Genomic DNA, 14,911 nt, shown 5'->3' on the forward strand with positions numbered 1-14,911 from the left:
CAAAGGAAGTCTCAGAATAACAGCTGTGCCACAGGCCCAGACAGAAGGATAAAAGAGGTCTCCAGGAGGGCGGATAATGGAACAGACAATAACTTCATGAGGAAGCTTGAGGACTTTCCTTTAGAAAGCTGTACTTGGAGGTTATTGGAGGGTGTGGGACAAATTTGCAATAGTCACAAAGAATATTAAACAAAAGAAAAATGCAATCATTAACTTCAGGGGGAAAAGATAAGGAAATGAACATGAACAGCATTCTACAATGCTCAGCTGAGAATAACAGTTACACAGAAAACTAAACTTGCATTAATCCTGAGATCTGCAATATAATTACATCAGGAGGACAGAGGACGGAGGTGGAGAGGATGGCTCCTCTACAGTAATATGAAGTCGGTAGATGACATGGATGCATCAGAAGAGATCAGGATACACAGGTTACTTAGAGTTAGAGACATTCCAATGCTAGAGAAAACAACTGAGAAAGTTAAAAGTAGTTGCCTTTAGGAAAGGGATGGCGAAGGAAGGGAGGTGGAGCCCTGTGCTTTGGCACAGGCTGTTTAATGCTATGTACTGCATCAGTGAAGCAAAAATTACCTTAAAATCGCTGTGGATTCTAATCTGTCTACAAGGCAACATTCGTCTTTTCCAACGATGGAGTTCAACTTTCTAGGGAGATTTCTAGGACAATTTGAAAAAAAAAAAAAAATCTGAAGTAATTTACTAAGGTAGTTTTTTCATTCAAGAGGCCCTAGAGGGTAGTGTCTGAGAAAGGGCTCAGAAAACAGCACACATATTATCTACCACAATTTGGCATTACACATTTCTTTATTGTTTTGGGAGGTTTAGATGGAAACAAGTGAGTAAACAAACACTGAAAACAGCTCAGAGAAATACATGCGTTTACTTCCCTGCTGTGAATGGAGCAGGAGCAAAGTCTGTCTTAGTTTTCCAGGGCTGCTGCAAAATACCACAGGCATTGATGGGCTTAACCAGCAGGAATTTATTGTCAAGGTGTTGGCGGATAGGTGTTGGCGGATAGGTGTTGGCGGATCATGCTTTCTCTGAACTCTGTAGCGCTCTGGGGGTGGCTCGCCCACCATACAAGAGCCAGTCTCTGCATTCGTCACATGGCCTTCTGTTTCCTTCTGTCTCCTGTGGTTTCCAAATTTCCTCTGCTTATAAGGACTTGTCAGATTGGATTAAGGCCCACCTTGATTCTGTCTGGGACACCTCAACTAACACCATCTTCAAAGATCCTTTTTGCAGATGGGGTCACACCCATGCCTCCAGGAATTAAGACCTGAACCTGTATTCATAGGGTCCATGAGTCGATCCATAACCCTCTCTTTAGGCAATGTGCAGACTGGAAGACTCTTTTATCCCAGGAGTCCTAATTATCAGCCAGATAATTAAATATACCATCTAGTCAATTCTAAGATCATACATCTCAGTTTCAGAAATATCAATATGTGGAAAGCCAGGCATCTCTCAGTGGAGGAGTACTTTAAAATACCCTGTTCTTTGGTCTTGTTCCACACCTTCCTGTGTCTCCTGGCCTCTTGGTTTAGGTCTTTTTGTAAGGATGTACAGTGCTGCCTGAGGCACTACCAGGTTCCCTTGTTGCTCTGAGGCCCCTGCTCCCTCAGCTCTTTGGAAGGTTGGCTGCCAACAGCTCTCTGTTGATTTGTCTTTGGCTCCAGAGAGCCACCTTTCCTGAGTTCACATCCTCTTTCCTGGGACTCACATCCAGTGGGTGATCTAGCAGGGACATAGAACTCAGGGGCTTTGAGGGGCCATTCCAGCTCCCCGGGGCGTTGGCTGAGGTCTTTGTTGAGTCTGCCTTGCAGCTCAACTTCTCTCTCTTCCCAGTCCCCTCCACGGAGACCAACCCTAAAGCCCTCTGCCATAAAACTGAATACAGATTACCTTCTCCGAGTCAGCTTCCTAGGTTCTCAACTGGGGACTCGGTGTAATTTCAGCCTTTTGCTTCTCCCCTAACGTGGAAGGTGTGACTTCCTGGCCTTTAAGATTCCGAGGTCTGACAAAACCATCCAGAATCAGTGTGCAAATGGAACCAGCACCCTACCTGGAGCCTTGCCTTAGTAGCTAACGCCCAAATCGGGTGCTTTCCTGAGGCAAAGCCCATCACATGACTCAGACAGACCCAGGCTAGTATCCTGTCCTGCTTTACCGCTGACGTGATGTGTGATTTCACAAACCACTTACTGTCCCCCAAGCCTTCGCGTCCTAATCTTTGAAATGAGGAAAAGAACCCACATTTGGAGGAGTAGACGACAGAGCTGTTGAAAAGCCTTAGCACAGGCCTGGCACATAGTAGGGTCCCCCAGAACATCACTATCAATCCTTTCTCCTGCACCCACTCCACTTTGTACACTAGCTCGGTCATCTTCTCTGACTTGCCTGCACTCCCCGCCCCCACCCAGTAACATCAGGGAAAATTAGCTCAGCCACCAGTTGCACTGCCTTGGGCCCCCTGACACTCCGATTTGACTCCATCCGGGGGCCTGCAGTGACGGGAAGGATCCCCGCGAGCCCCGACAAGCCTTTGAAAGTGCAACAGGCCATGCTAAGGTGCCGGCCCCGGGGTCTCACCGCAGCCCCGGGAAGGGGCCGCTTCATTTAATTGAGCCAGGCGGTGCCGAGGGGGAGCGCATGCCGCCTCTGGTTCCCTTGGGAACTTCAGGGGGTGTCAAAATGTGTTCCTTTCTGTTCTCTCGCAACGCAGCGCCGGCGACTGCATTCAGCGGGGAAGGGGCTGGTGGAGGGTTTTTCCCTCTGAGCAGAGAGAATCCCTTCCCCTCCCCCTTCCCCACCCCCACCCCCACCCACTCCCGCCGACCCAGTTCTCTGGGCAACCCGGGTTAGCCGTTTGGGCCTTTCTTTCTGCACACAATTGATGTGAAGGACCCGAATCTGGCCCATTCAAACACCGCACGAAACTCTGTTTTTTGTCCCTGCGCTCAGCAGCGCAGATCACTAGAAACACGTTCTTAGCTAACAGAGGCCAAATCAAACTGACCTGTCCCCTCCTACTGATAATGTTTGGGCTTCATCCCGTGGCATCGCGTTTTCTCTAACTTTTAGACTTAACATTTCAAATTATTTTTAATGGGGGTTCCTATGGACGCGGAGTTCTGGCTACTTTTTTTTTTTTTTTCCCCTTCTTCCTAATGCTGAAAGGTTCGATTCTTCCATCTATCCATCAACAAATAGCATTGAATGAGGGCACTCAGTGACCCAAGATGCCACTGAAGACAAAACACGCCATACATATTTTCTGGTCTCCCTGGAAAATTAGTGCAAACACTTTCATCACTGGAGAGAAGGAAAATATGCAGAGAGGTGAAGATTTGCTTTTTTTTTTTTCCCCTAAGAGGAGATTTGTCTGCAAATTAACCAGTTAGAATTCCTGCGCTTTCTAGAAGCCCAGGCTCTTCTTTCTCTGCACCGTGTATCAATAAATGTTCTAGCATCGCGGTTTGCAATCTGTCCCATTTTTGCCTTGTTACAAGTTGCCCTTAATATATTTTGATTCAAATTCTTATCCTGTCTATCCTCCTTTTGGACTCCGTTTTAAAGGATCCTCTGTTCTTTATGAATGGTCTGTGTTTAATTCGGTGCTTAAATGGGTTGGGTTTCTCAGCGCTTTATCTCTCCTGTTAAATTTTCGCTTTTATGGAGAGAGGCAATCTAATGCTGTGTAAGTGAAGCGGGATTGAGAACCAGGAGCCGGGAGCCCTCCTTGCAGCCCTCGTGCTTGTGCTGTCTGTAAAGTGGAAAGCACAATTAATTTCCTCCTACACAGGAGTGGTGCCTGAATGCTTGAAGCTGAAAATGTTTGTGTACAGGGTGGTCTATTTAAAACAGTTCCCGGATGATGCAATACTTTAAAAGGCAACTTTTTCAGATGAGTCACCCATTTAACTATAATAATTAGCATTTGGGAATCTTGCTTAGAACACACAGCAGAAAGATATTTTATTGATTTCTTAAGAGAGTTCCCACCCTCTCTGGCTGCGACCTCCCTCTAGGCAATATATTGACGATTGACATCAAATTGAACCGGCTTTTGCTTGTGCAATAGTTAGGCCATATTGGGAGTATTTTTTTTCAGTTAAGGGTGATGAATTTTAAAAATAGACATTAACAAACCAGAAAGCAACCAAGGAGGACAAACTGAATAACAAAAAAATCAGAAAATCATGCAAAATAATCATACCTAGATTAGTTTAAGAGAAAGAGGACTCAGAGTTGGATAGACTGGGATGACAGTTCCAGCTCTATAATTTGCCAGCGCTGGCCTTAGGCGAGATACTTAATCTTGTCTTAATATCCTCATTTATTAAAAGGGGGATAATGATAATACCCATACCACGGAGTTATTCTGAGAATTAAATAAGATAATTTATGTACAGCTTGTGACACAGTGCCTGGCCGGTAGCCTGGGATCAGTAAATATTAGATATTAATAATAAGGACAACAAAAATAGTAATCACGATACCACCTTATACTTAGGTAGCATTTTCAGTTTATAAACTGACTGTGTTTTCTAATGCTCACATTCAGCGTGAATTAGGCATTATTATTCTCATTTTCAGAGGATGAGAACTTGGGGGGGGCATCATCTGCCCCTGGGGCAGGGGCTTTCTTTTGTGCTCAGCTGGTGGAAAAGCTATCTTCTCTTTTAGCATATGCAGCCCCAGGAAGGAGCATCCTGGAACCCAGGCTGCTGGCTTGGGGAGCTCCCAGGTGGTGGGGACAGGGGACACGCAGAGGAAAGCGTGCCTGGAGATGGAGTCAAATCTTTTCAATCACAGCCTCTAGTCAGCCCGGCTTTTTGTAAACAGCTATATCTGTAAGACATAATAAGATTACTGTGTCCTGTTGTCATGCTAATTGCCTTAAGAAAGGAGACCGATCTCAAACTCACAGCAGCAGAGCCTTGAGCAAGTGATTTAACTGCCTGGCCCCTCAGTTTCCTCACCAGAGAACTAGAGATCTTTACCTTACCAGGCGGTACATGAATCCAGTGAGTAAGCATCAGAAGGTCCTTTGAAAACACGAGAAAGTGGCCCCAACAGCATTGCTAAAGTTATGTCCAAACAGATGGTAGTAGCATTTAAACATCAGAAATGCACCAAGTCAAGGCTACATTAAATGTAACGGGCTTGTGCAAAAGTCACGGAGCAGAGAGTCATCATCTGAAATGAATAAATGGAGTTTGCATGGTCCACTCCTCTCCCATGCAGTCTGGAGCCTTCTGGCACAGCGGCCTGGCCCCCAGGTCCTGCCTCACTCACCCACCAGTGCCCTGGGCAGGCATGCCCCCTCCCCCTTACTCCTGTCTCCCGTCAGGGACTCTCTAGACTTCTCTGGTGTTGTGGCCTCTCGCCCACCTCAGCCCTCCTCACATCTGCTTGGGGCATCCTTTTCGCTTCTGGTCACCCTTCTGGCTCATGCCCTGGTCTCCAGAAAGCCTCTAATCAGGAGACAGAGAGCAAGGGGGTTCAAGTCCCCTCTCCTTCTTCACCTTAGATGACATCTCAGATGACACCTCAGAATCACCCCGTCTCTGGATTTGAAGTTTGAGCCTTAAAGGAGGTCTAGTCAGAGAGGAAAGTGCAGTATGGGTGTGGGTATGGGTGTGAGAGACACACACAGATGGAAAAAGCACAAGAACAACTGGATGTGGGAAATCAAGTTTCCAATGATCTGCAGATCATTTCAAATAGACAAACCCTTTTTCAGGCTGGGCAAGAGTAAATCAACACTCTGCTGTAGACTCAAGCATAAAGTATGGCAATACCCTAAATAAAAATGAACCTATTCAAAGTTATCAGACCAGTTTTTAAGTATTTTTATTATTTTTTTTAATCTTAAAGTAATTTCAAACTTATAGGGTAGTTGCAAAAATAATACAAACCCCATTCAGAGACACCCCCCCATCAATACGCAGACCCACCAATTTTAACCTTTTGCCACCTTTGCAGTATCATTGTAACTACCTTTTATCTGTCAGTCATCTATTTTCTGAACATTTGAGAGCAGTTGGCACTTGTCATATTCCTTGAACACATAATACTTCCAGGTACATTTCCTACAAACAAGAATATTCACTTACATAATCACCTTTTGTGCCATCAAGTTCAAGAAACGTATTGATGTAAAGCTTACATTCTATATTCCAATTTTTTCTTATGTCCTCTTGAGCCTTTTCACCTTGATTCATAGATTCCTTTCAGTATCATGTAGTGCATTGAATTGTCATTAACTCTTTAGTTTCTTTCTTTTTTTTTTTTTTTTAAATTGTGGGTACACAGATACAACATAAATCTCCCATCCCAAGCGTACCATTCAGTGCAATTAATCACTTTCACAATGTTGGTGTACCCTCGCCACTCTACAATCACTCCCCTTTGCATTCACTTCCCATTGCCCCTGCCCCCCACTCCTGATAACCTGTACTCTACTTTCTCTATAAACTTGAATAGTCTCTGATATTTTCTTTGTGGTTAACATGGGGTTTAAATTTAACATCCTAAATCTGAAACAGTCTCATTTGCTTTGATGCCAATTTAACATCAATAGCTTAACATAAAAAATGTTCCTATCACACACACCCACCTACCCCACCCCCGCCTGTAGGTAGTTTTTGTTACAGATTGACATTTATGCAGTATGAGTCCAAAACCATTGATTTATCATTACATTTTATGCATTCCCCTTTTTGCAAAAAGTGGGAAAAATTAAAAAGTTACAAATCAAAAATACAATAGTACTGGTATTTATACTTACCTATGTTATTATCTTTACTGGAGATCTTTTATTTCTTCATGTGGCTTCAATTGATTGTCCAATGCCCTTTTCTTTCAACCTGCAAAACTCCCTTTAGCACTTTGTGTAGGGCCCATCTAATCGTGACGAAGTCCCTCAGCTTTTGTTTATCTGCAATGCCTTCATTTCTCCCTCATTTTTGAAAGACAGTTTGCTAGATACAGAACTCTTGGTTGGCACTTTAAATATGTCTTCTCACTGCCTTCTTGCTCTCCTAATTACTGATGAGAAGTGGATACTCAACCTTACTGAGGCTCCCTTGTATCATTGCTTCTCTCTTGTGGCTCTCAAATTCTCTCTTTATCTTTGGCATTTGACAATTTGATTATAACGTGGTGCAGTGTGAGTCTATTTGGATTTATCCTGTTGGAGTTCACTGAGCATCTTGGCTATTCATGTCTTTTGTTAATTTGGGAAGTTTTCAGTCATCATACCTTTGAATATTCTCTCTGCCCCTTTCTTTCTTCTTCTGAGGTTCTCACAATGCATATATTGGGATGCTTGATGGTTTCCCACAGATTGCTCAGCCTCTGTTCACTTTTCTTCATTCTTCCTTCTTTCTGCTCCTCAGACTGGATGATTTCAAGTATCTTATCTTCATGTTCACCGATTCTTTCTCCTGCCAGCTCCCATCGGCATGGGACTTCTCCAGGGAATTTTTAATTTGTTACTGTGGTCTTCAGTTCTGTTTGGTTCCTCATTGTGGTTTCTAATGCTCTAATCTTCTCCTTTGCCTGGGCCATCACTTTCTGTTTCTTTGACTGTTTTGTAATCTTTTGTTGAAACTTGGACATTTTAATATTTTAATGTGTTATCACTGGAATCGAGACTCTGAGGTATCTGTTTCTTAAACTTTCACCTAGCCGGTGTTATGACAGAGCATTCCTTGAAGGCCAGGAGTGAACAACGACAACAAGGAGAAGGTAAAAAAAGAAAACACCTTTCTGAGTCTTTGCAGATGGACTGTGTGAGTGCTCTCCTTGAGGGCTTACCGATACCGTCAGTTTAGGGATTACATAGTTCCCAGCCACAGTGTGGGGGTCTCCCCGGTCCTTTCTGCACACACGTCTTATCTTGGGCATGCAAGTATGTGACCCTAGGAATTCCCTCATTTACGTGAATAGGAATTTTCCCTCTTCCTGAAGAAGGATCCAAGGCCAGGGTCCATACTGGGAACAGGGCTGAGCTGGTGAGGGGATGGTGGGGGAGCCAGCCGGGGCGCCATGAGCTCCTACTGCTTGTAAGTGGCTATAGCACTTGATTCAGCACCCACCCTGTTACTGCAACCCTCAACTATTTTCTGAAAGTTTTAGAAGAATGTTTCTGGCAGTTCTTCCTGGTTGTTCAAAGCTTCTGTGGGGGAAGGAGCACTGAAGTGTTTCACTCCACCGTCTTGGTTGGGATGGGGCCAGACCCATTTTATGAAGAAAAAAGTACTATATTTGTGTATATATGCATGTGTGTGTGTGTGTGTGTGTGTGTGTGTGTGTGTGTGTGTATTCATCCCTTAAGGGTCTCTCTACATAATGAGTTTATTTTTTTTTTCTTTCAACTGCATTTTCTAATTTTCTAATTGTTTTTACAATGAACTTGTATTACCTGAATAAAGAAGTACTAATAGAAGTTTTATAACAGCCTGGGGCTATTGTAACTGGGTCGTAGCAATTAGCATTAGAAATGCCCCCGGTTTCCTAAAGATGGTAAGTTAGCAGAACTTGCTAACTGTCCATCCAATATTCATTTTCTCCTTCTCCCTTACTATTATCCCAAGATTTTGTTTGGCTTTGCGGTAGGCCCAGAAATTACTCACCTTCCTTTGCAGCCACAGGTGGCCTCATGACCTAGTTTTAATCAATGATTTATGAACAGAAGTAACTGGGTGGGGGCTTTCTTTTATTTTCATTAGAATTTTCTTCTATCACATCCTTGTGGCAATAGGTGAAGCTTATGTGAAGCATGAATTCAAGCTTTTTTTTTTTTCCTACTTAAGAAAACATTGAAACAGAACCGAAGATTGTGAAAACCAGGTGGGAAAACCCCTGGAAATAGCATATGAGTAAGACCCTTAATAAGGTACAACCCCTCTTTGCCCTTGTTATGAAAATTTTGGGTTACGGTTAGACTCCAAATTCCGAGGTCTTTTCAATTGATCTGAACAAAGCTGTGGATGTAGACCAAGGGAAAGGAAGCAGGTGAGGTGTGAGTTTTTTCCTCTCCTAAATTAGGTAATGCTGAATGTCACAAAGATCCTTTGTTTAACAATACTGTGTGTTCCAAGGAATTCCTGGAATTCTTAAAATGGCTTCCATTTTCCTGGAGGTGATGCTTTTAAGGATCTGCTTGGCTCTCTGCCTTCATAGTCCTCTACTGGAGTCACTTAACCCCCAATTTGTAGGTCCAGCCCTACCCCCAACCCTAAGGCCAACCCTGTCCCCAGGCCAGGGAAGATAAGTCAACCCAACCCCTCCCCTCTATCTTCCCTGGTCACTGGTTCATCTGCAAAAAGCGAGACCTTTGTTAGCCTCCGTGAGAGATGGACATTTTCTTCTGGGTGGAAGTAAACTGCAAAAGATATATTTATTTCTAAGAGTCTGTTTATAAATCTAAAACAAAGTTGAAATCTTAAAAAATAAAGTCATCCAAAAACACTTGCCCAAATAGCAGCACTGTAGGTGGTAAAAGGTAGTTAATGCATAGAGACCTTCTATTTCCAATTGATCACAGAAGGCTTAGGGGATCCTTTAGGATTTATTCTCATTTTCCAGGATATAATTCATCTATAGGAAGAAAAAAAATACATAAAAAAAACATTCCCATGAAGCCTCTGCCATACAGCCCTTAACATACGGACTCTTCCTTTAAAAGCTTGTGCATTTCCATACTGTTTCTTTCTAATCAGACTGGTCCGAACTGTGCTATTTTTTTTTTTTTCTAATTTAAGGAAAGTAATTTGATGAAACTTAGCCTTAATGAATTAAGCAGAGGAAAATGTAAAAGGCTTTAATAATAGCAAACCTATTGAAATGAAAGAGCCTATACATTGTTCTACTGACAGACTTACTAGCAGAGCAAGCCAGATGTAGGTTGCTAAGGGAAGTTCAGCTTGTAAATTGTAAGAAAAGAGCATACTGCCGGGCTCTGCTGGGCTCTGTTATTTCTTCATTAAAATGCACTGTCAATCAGGTTGAAAAGAAATGTCTAATTAACACCATAGGGCACCAAAAAATTTAGCATCAGAAACTCAGCTGCTATCCCTTTTTACAACTGTATCTCTCTCAACAACTCTATTCCCCTTCTTTCAACCCAATCCCCACCCCGGGAGCCCCTCCCCCAAATTCTACTTGCTTATGATCTAAAGCATCAGAGAAATTGCAAAATGCATTGCTTTACACATTCCGCTCTTTATAGCTGTGAGCCAGCTAGAACTAAAGTTTCCAGCAGCCTCCCCTCCTTTTCATGCCCTGTGTCCAGCGAAGACCTAAATAAAATGGAGCATAACAAAAACCAACAGGTTCCATCTTGAGATTTCTCCTTCCAAGCTGTGGAAGAATTAAGAGTTCTAGCCTGGGAGAGTCTAGTCCTGGGTTCACCATTAACCACTTGTATGACTTTGGGGACATTCCTTCATCACTCATAAAACGGGTAACTTGCTAGCTGTTCCGGTTTGCTGATGCTGCCATTATGCAAAATACCACCATTATGCAAAATACCAGAAATGGATTGGCTTTTATAACGGGGGTTTATTTGGCTACAAATTATACAGTCTGAAGGCCATGAAAATGTCCAAGTTAAGGCATTAACACGAGTATACCTTCACTGAAGGAAGGCCAATGGCATCCGGAAAACCTCTGTTAATTGGGAAGACACGTGGCTGGCATCTGCTGATCCCAGGTTGTGTTCTAGCTCCTCTCTCAGCTCCTGTGCGTTCTTCAAAATATTGCTTTGGGGGCATCTGTCCTCTCTTAGCTTCTCCAGAGCAAACTCTGGGCTAGCCTCTCCAAAGTTTCAGCAAAAGTCTGCTTTCAGAGGCTGTCTCCAAATGTTATCTCAGCTGCTCTGAGGTCCTTCTGTCTGTGAACTCTTTTATAGGACTCCAGTGATTTAATTCAGACCCACCCTGAATGGATGGAGTAACACCTCCATGGAAGTTATCTAATCAAATGGTTCACCCACAGTTGATTGAGTCCCATCTCCATGGAAACACTCAATCAAAGGATTCCAACCTAATCAACACTAATACATCTGCCTCTACAAGACTGCATGAAAGAACATGGCATTTTGGGGGACATACTACATCTAAACCGGCACACTAGCCTACCTCAAGGATAGCTTTAAGGGTCAAATGAGACAGGGTGTAGAAAAGGGTCTTGTATAGTTAATGCACTATTATGCTTAACCCAGTGTCCACAGATCTGGGTAAAGTCCATTTTGTTTTGATTGGCTGGAGGCTCACTGTATCCTAATGCACCTTGAAGGGTCATGCTCCCTGAGCCCTCCTCTGCATTAGCCCTGCCTAAACCACAGGGACTGAAGACGAACTTTGGGTTTGGGGGGAGCTCTGGAGGAGGGAATGTGAGATATTAGCCAGAGACTCCAAGGCTTATACTAGAATCCTTCCTCACTCCCTCAACATCCAGGTACCAAAGACTGTTGGCTTCTCCATCATAATGCTTCTCCCCCTTCCTTACGTTGTTTTTGAGTCTCATCACTGTTAGGATCACCTACTGCAGCACCTGTCGTGGGGTTTCTGATTGTGTTTATGTTACCCTTTCCGCCTGTAGTCCCTTCCACACATGACTACCAGATAACTTCTACCCCATACCCACTTAACAGAGGTCACTTTCATTGCTGCAGATTTCAGTGGTTCCATAATGTCTATATGCAAACTCTCGCCTTCTTCATCTGGCATTTAAGGCTCCCACAGTTATGCCTCTATCTGCTTTGCAGGCTCATCTCCCATTACATCCTTTATAAGCCTGCCTGGTCATTTTGATAGTCTCTTGTTCCTTACTCAGACTCTTAATAACCTCTTTTATTTCTTCAAATATATCCAACATAGTAACTGCATATTCTGTGACCATTCTAATGTTTGATGTCTTTGCTGTTCTGGTTCTCTGTTTGTTGTTTTGCTGACTCTCACTCATGGTACCTTGTTTCCTCAGATTTTTCTTATGTTTTTATTGTGACTTATTCTCTGTAATTCTGTATAAAGGAGTTCTATATAAAGGAGGCCTAGGTTTAAAGTACTTTCCTCCAGAGAGAATTTCGGTTTGCATTTGCCGTGAATCTTGAGTACTCGCTATCAACCCTGGATCCCTTTTAAGTTCTTGACTTGAGGCTTATCAGTTCACATGGGCAGTGTGAATTTGGGCCACACTCCTTCATAAGGGGCTGGCCTCTGAAGTTTGCCCTCTAGGCTAAAGCCAAAAGAGGGCAAATATTCTTCCAGTGTCCCTTTGAAGGGGCAGGTTGTTGTCTAGTCACCCAATGGAGTTGTCTCTGTTCAGATCTGAGGTTTATGTGTGGTCACCAATCTAACTTCTCTTGGCCCCTGTCACCTTTCCGAAGCTCTTGAAAACCAATGCTCCAGGCAATCAGGGATTGACACAGACCCACAGACCAATAGCTGGCTTCAGTGCTCATAAATTCACTGAATCTGTGCCTTAGAATACTTTTTAGAATTTGAAGATTCCCCTTACTTTTTGACATCTTAGCTATACAGCAAAAAAGATTTAAAAAATCTGTCAGGCATTTTTGGGGACTTTATAGGGGAGAATTTTCAGGACATCTAGTCTACCATATTGCTATTATTTCTATACAAAACCTTTTGGATCACCCAAATAATCTTTTTGTTTTTCAAGCCTGCAGGCACATTGGAGACTCCAAACCATATCTCATATGTCTTGTGTGATTAGGATGCCATGGCTACCCTAAACCACTTCCCCGTGGAGGCTTGTTTAAGCAGTGCTCTCTAGGCTCACTTCCTCCATATAGCCTTTCCCTATGACTTCAGCTTTCTGTAGTCATTCCTATGGTACTTTGTTTGTTATTGTTATTGTCGTTACTCTGCCGTAATGCTCCCTGATCGTGGTATTAAGGCTACTGGTTTTTGAGGGCTTCCTACATGTCAAGCACAGAGCAGGTGCTTTGCATATAATATTTAACCTCAGAAAACCTTGAATGGTGGCTCTATTCAGCATCCAGTGTTTTTAAATGAGAAAATCTAGACTCAGAGACATTAAGTGACTTTCCCAAGATCAGACAGCTAATAAATTAATGGGGCCTAGATTCATACCCAGGATCATTGGATTCCAAATTCTATACAATAATCACTAAACTAAACCACTTTATAAGGTTCACGTTTAGTTTTCATGGTTATATTTGTTCTCTGAGGGTAGAGACCATGCCTCACACATATTCACAGCATCCAGCTCAAAGTTGTTAGCTCAACAAATATTGAGTGATTATTTATCAAACCAATCTTTATTAACCATCTGCTATGGGGTGGACATTATACTAGCTAGGCTTCAGATCAAGAAGATGTAGACAGAGTCAATGCCCTTGAGAAGTTTAAAAACCAGTAATAGGACTTCTGGTTCTCAGAGATGGTGTAGTGCTGTTCCTTCCAGGTCCTCCCCCTTACAACTGAAAATCCCTGATCATAACACAATGAACAAGTGCGAGAAGCCTCCAAAAGGTGGAAAGAAGAAGGAAGACTTCCTCAGGACCTTGGGACTTGAAGAATGACACAGTAGCCAGTTACTTCCAACCCAGAAACACCAATAGGCAGACATATTAAAAAAAAAAAAAAAAAAAAAAAGCCTGTTCCCTCTAGCCAAACAGCCAGGAAGTGGTGGCCTTCCCAGACATTTTTAGCATTTCCCCATACAACTTCAGCAGAGCTGAGTGTGAAATTGATCTTCTATCCCACTCTGCCCCAGAAAAGCAGGTGGTGCTCCAAGTATCATAGAGACCAAGAGGGCAGCTTATCTTCTCTTCCCTGCCTGGCAGAAGCAGGTTGAAATTATTTCATGCTCTACCAGAGTAATATCAGAGGAACCAAATGGGCAGCTGATCTTCTGTCCTCCTGGCGGAATCAAGTTGTGTTCCAGTTCTCCCTCCAGGGTAGTGTCAGCCTGGTGCACCAGCAGACTGAGCCTCCACCTCCACCCAGCAGCAACAAGACTCAACAAGGTAGTGCAAAGTGGGACTAGTCATGACTAGGCTTCAAATCTACCCCATCCCTCACCCCATTTCAGTGGACCTAGTCGGGAGCTAAGCCTCTGCTTGCACTTGGTGGCAGTGAGGTGGAACAGGTTGAAATCAGGGCTAGTCGGCCTCTTCTTTCCCCCACCATTGTTGTCAGCAGAGTCCAGTGGGAAGCTGACCCTCTTGATCAGGGTTATAAAGCAGCCATCATAAAAATTTTCTGACAAGAAATTATAAAATGAAAAGTAGAAAATCTGAACAAAGAAATTGAAGTTCTATGAGAAAAAATGAAAATTATAGAGCTGAAAAATACAATAATTGAAATAAAATACTGGAGAATTGAAATCAGTGAATTTTAGGACAAATCAATAGAATTTACTCAATCTGTATATTGTAGAGAAAATAGACTGAAAAATAAAAAGAACAGAGTCTCATAAAACTGTCTGACTATAACAAAAGAGCTAGTATCTATGTCATAAGAATCCCAGAAAGAGGAGAGACTGAAAAAGCATTTGAAGAAATAATAATGGCTGAAAACTTCCCAAATTTGGTAAGTTGCATATGTATCTTGTACTACCCAGAGCAACTATTAATAAAGCCATGCAAAATGTTATACTCAAAAAGACTATAAATAAATCAAGAGGGAATCCTAAAAAAACATGCAAGTAACCAACAGGAAGGTCAGAAATGAGAAACAGAGGAACAAGAAACAGGAAACAATAGAAAGCAAATAATGGCACACTTAAGCCCTAACATACCAGTTCCCTTAAATGTAAATTGTCTAAAAATGCCAGTTAAAAGACAGATGTTAGCTGACGGTGAAAAAAAATGAACCAACACTGTGCCATG

At 42.8% G+C, this 14,911-nt stretch overlaps 1 long non-coding RNA gene across 1 annotated transcript in view; it reads left to right on the forward strand.

Annotated features, from left to right (window-relative positions):
* Positions 1 to 14,911, forward strand: part of LOC119505631 — an 83,613-nt gene that overhangs the window by 28,756 nt on the left and 39,946 nt on the right. The window lies entirely within an intron of this gene.

Source organism: Choloepus didactylus, chromosome 10 (assembly GCF_015220235.1).
Source record: "Choloepus didactylus isolate mChoDid1 chromosome 10, mChoDid1.pri, whole genome shotgun sequence".
In the NCBI taxonomy this organism is placed as follows: Eukaryota; Metazoa; Chordata; class Mammalia; order Pilosa; family Megalonychidae; genus Choloepus; species Choloepus didactylus.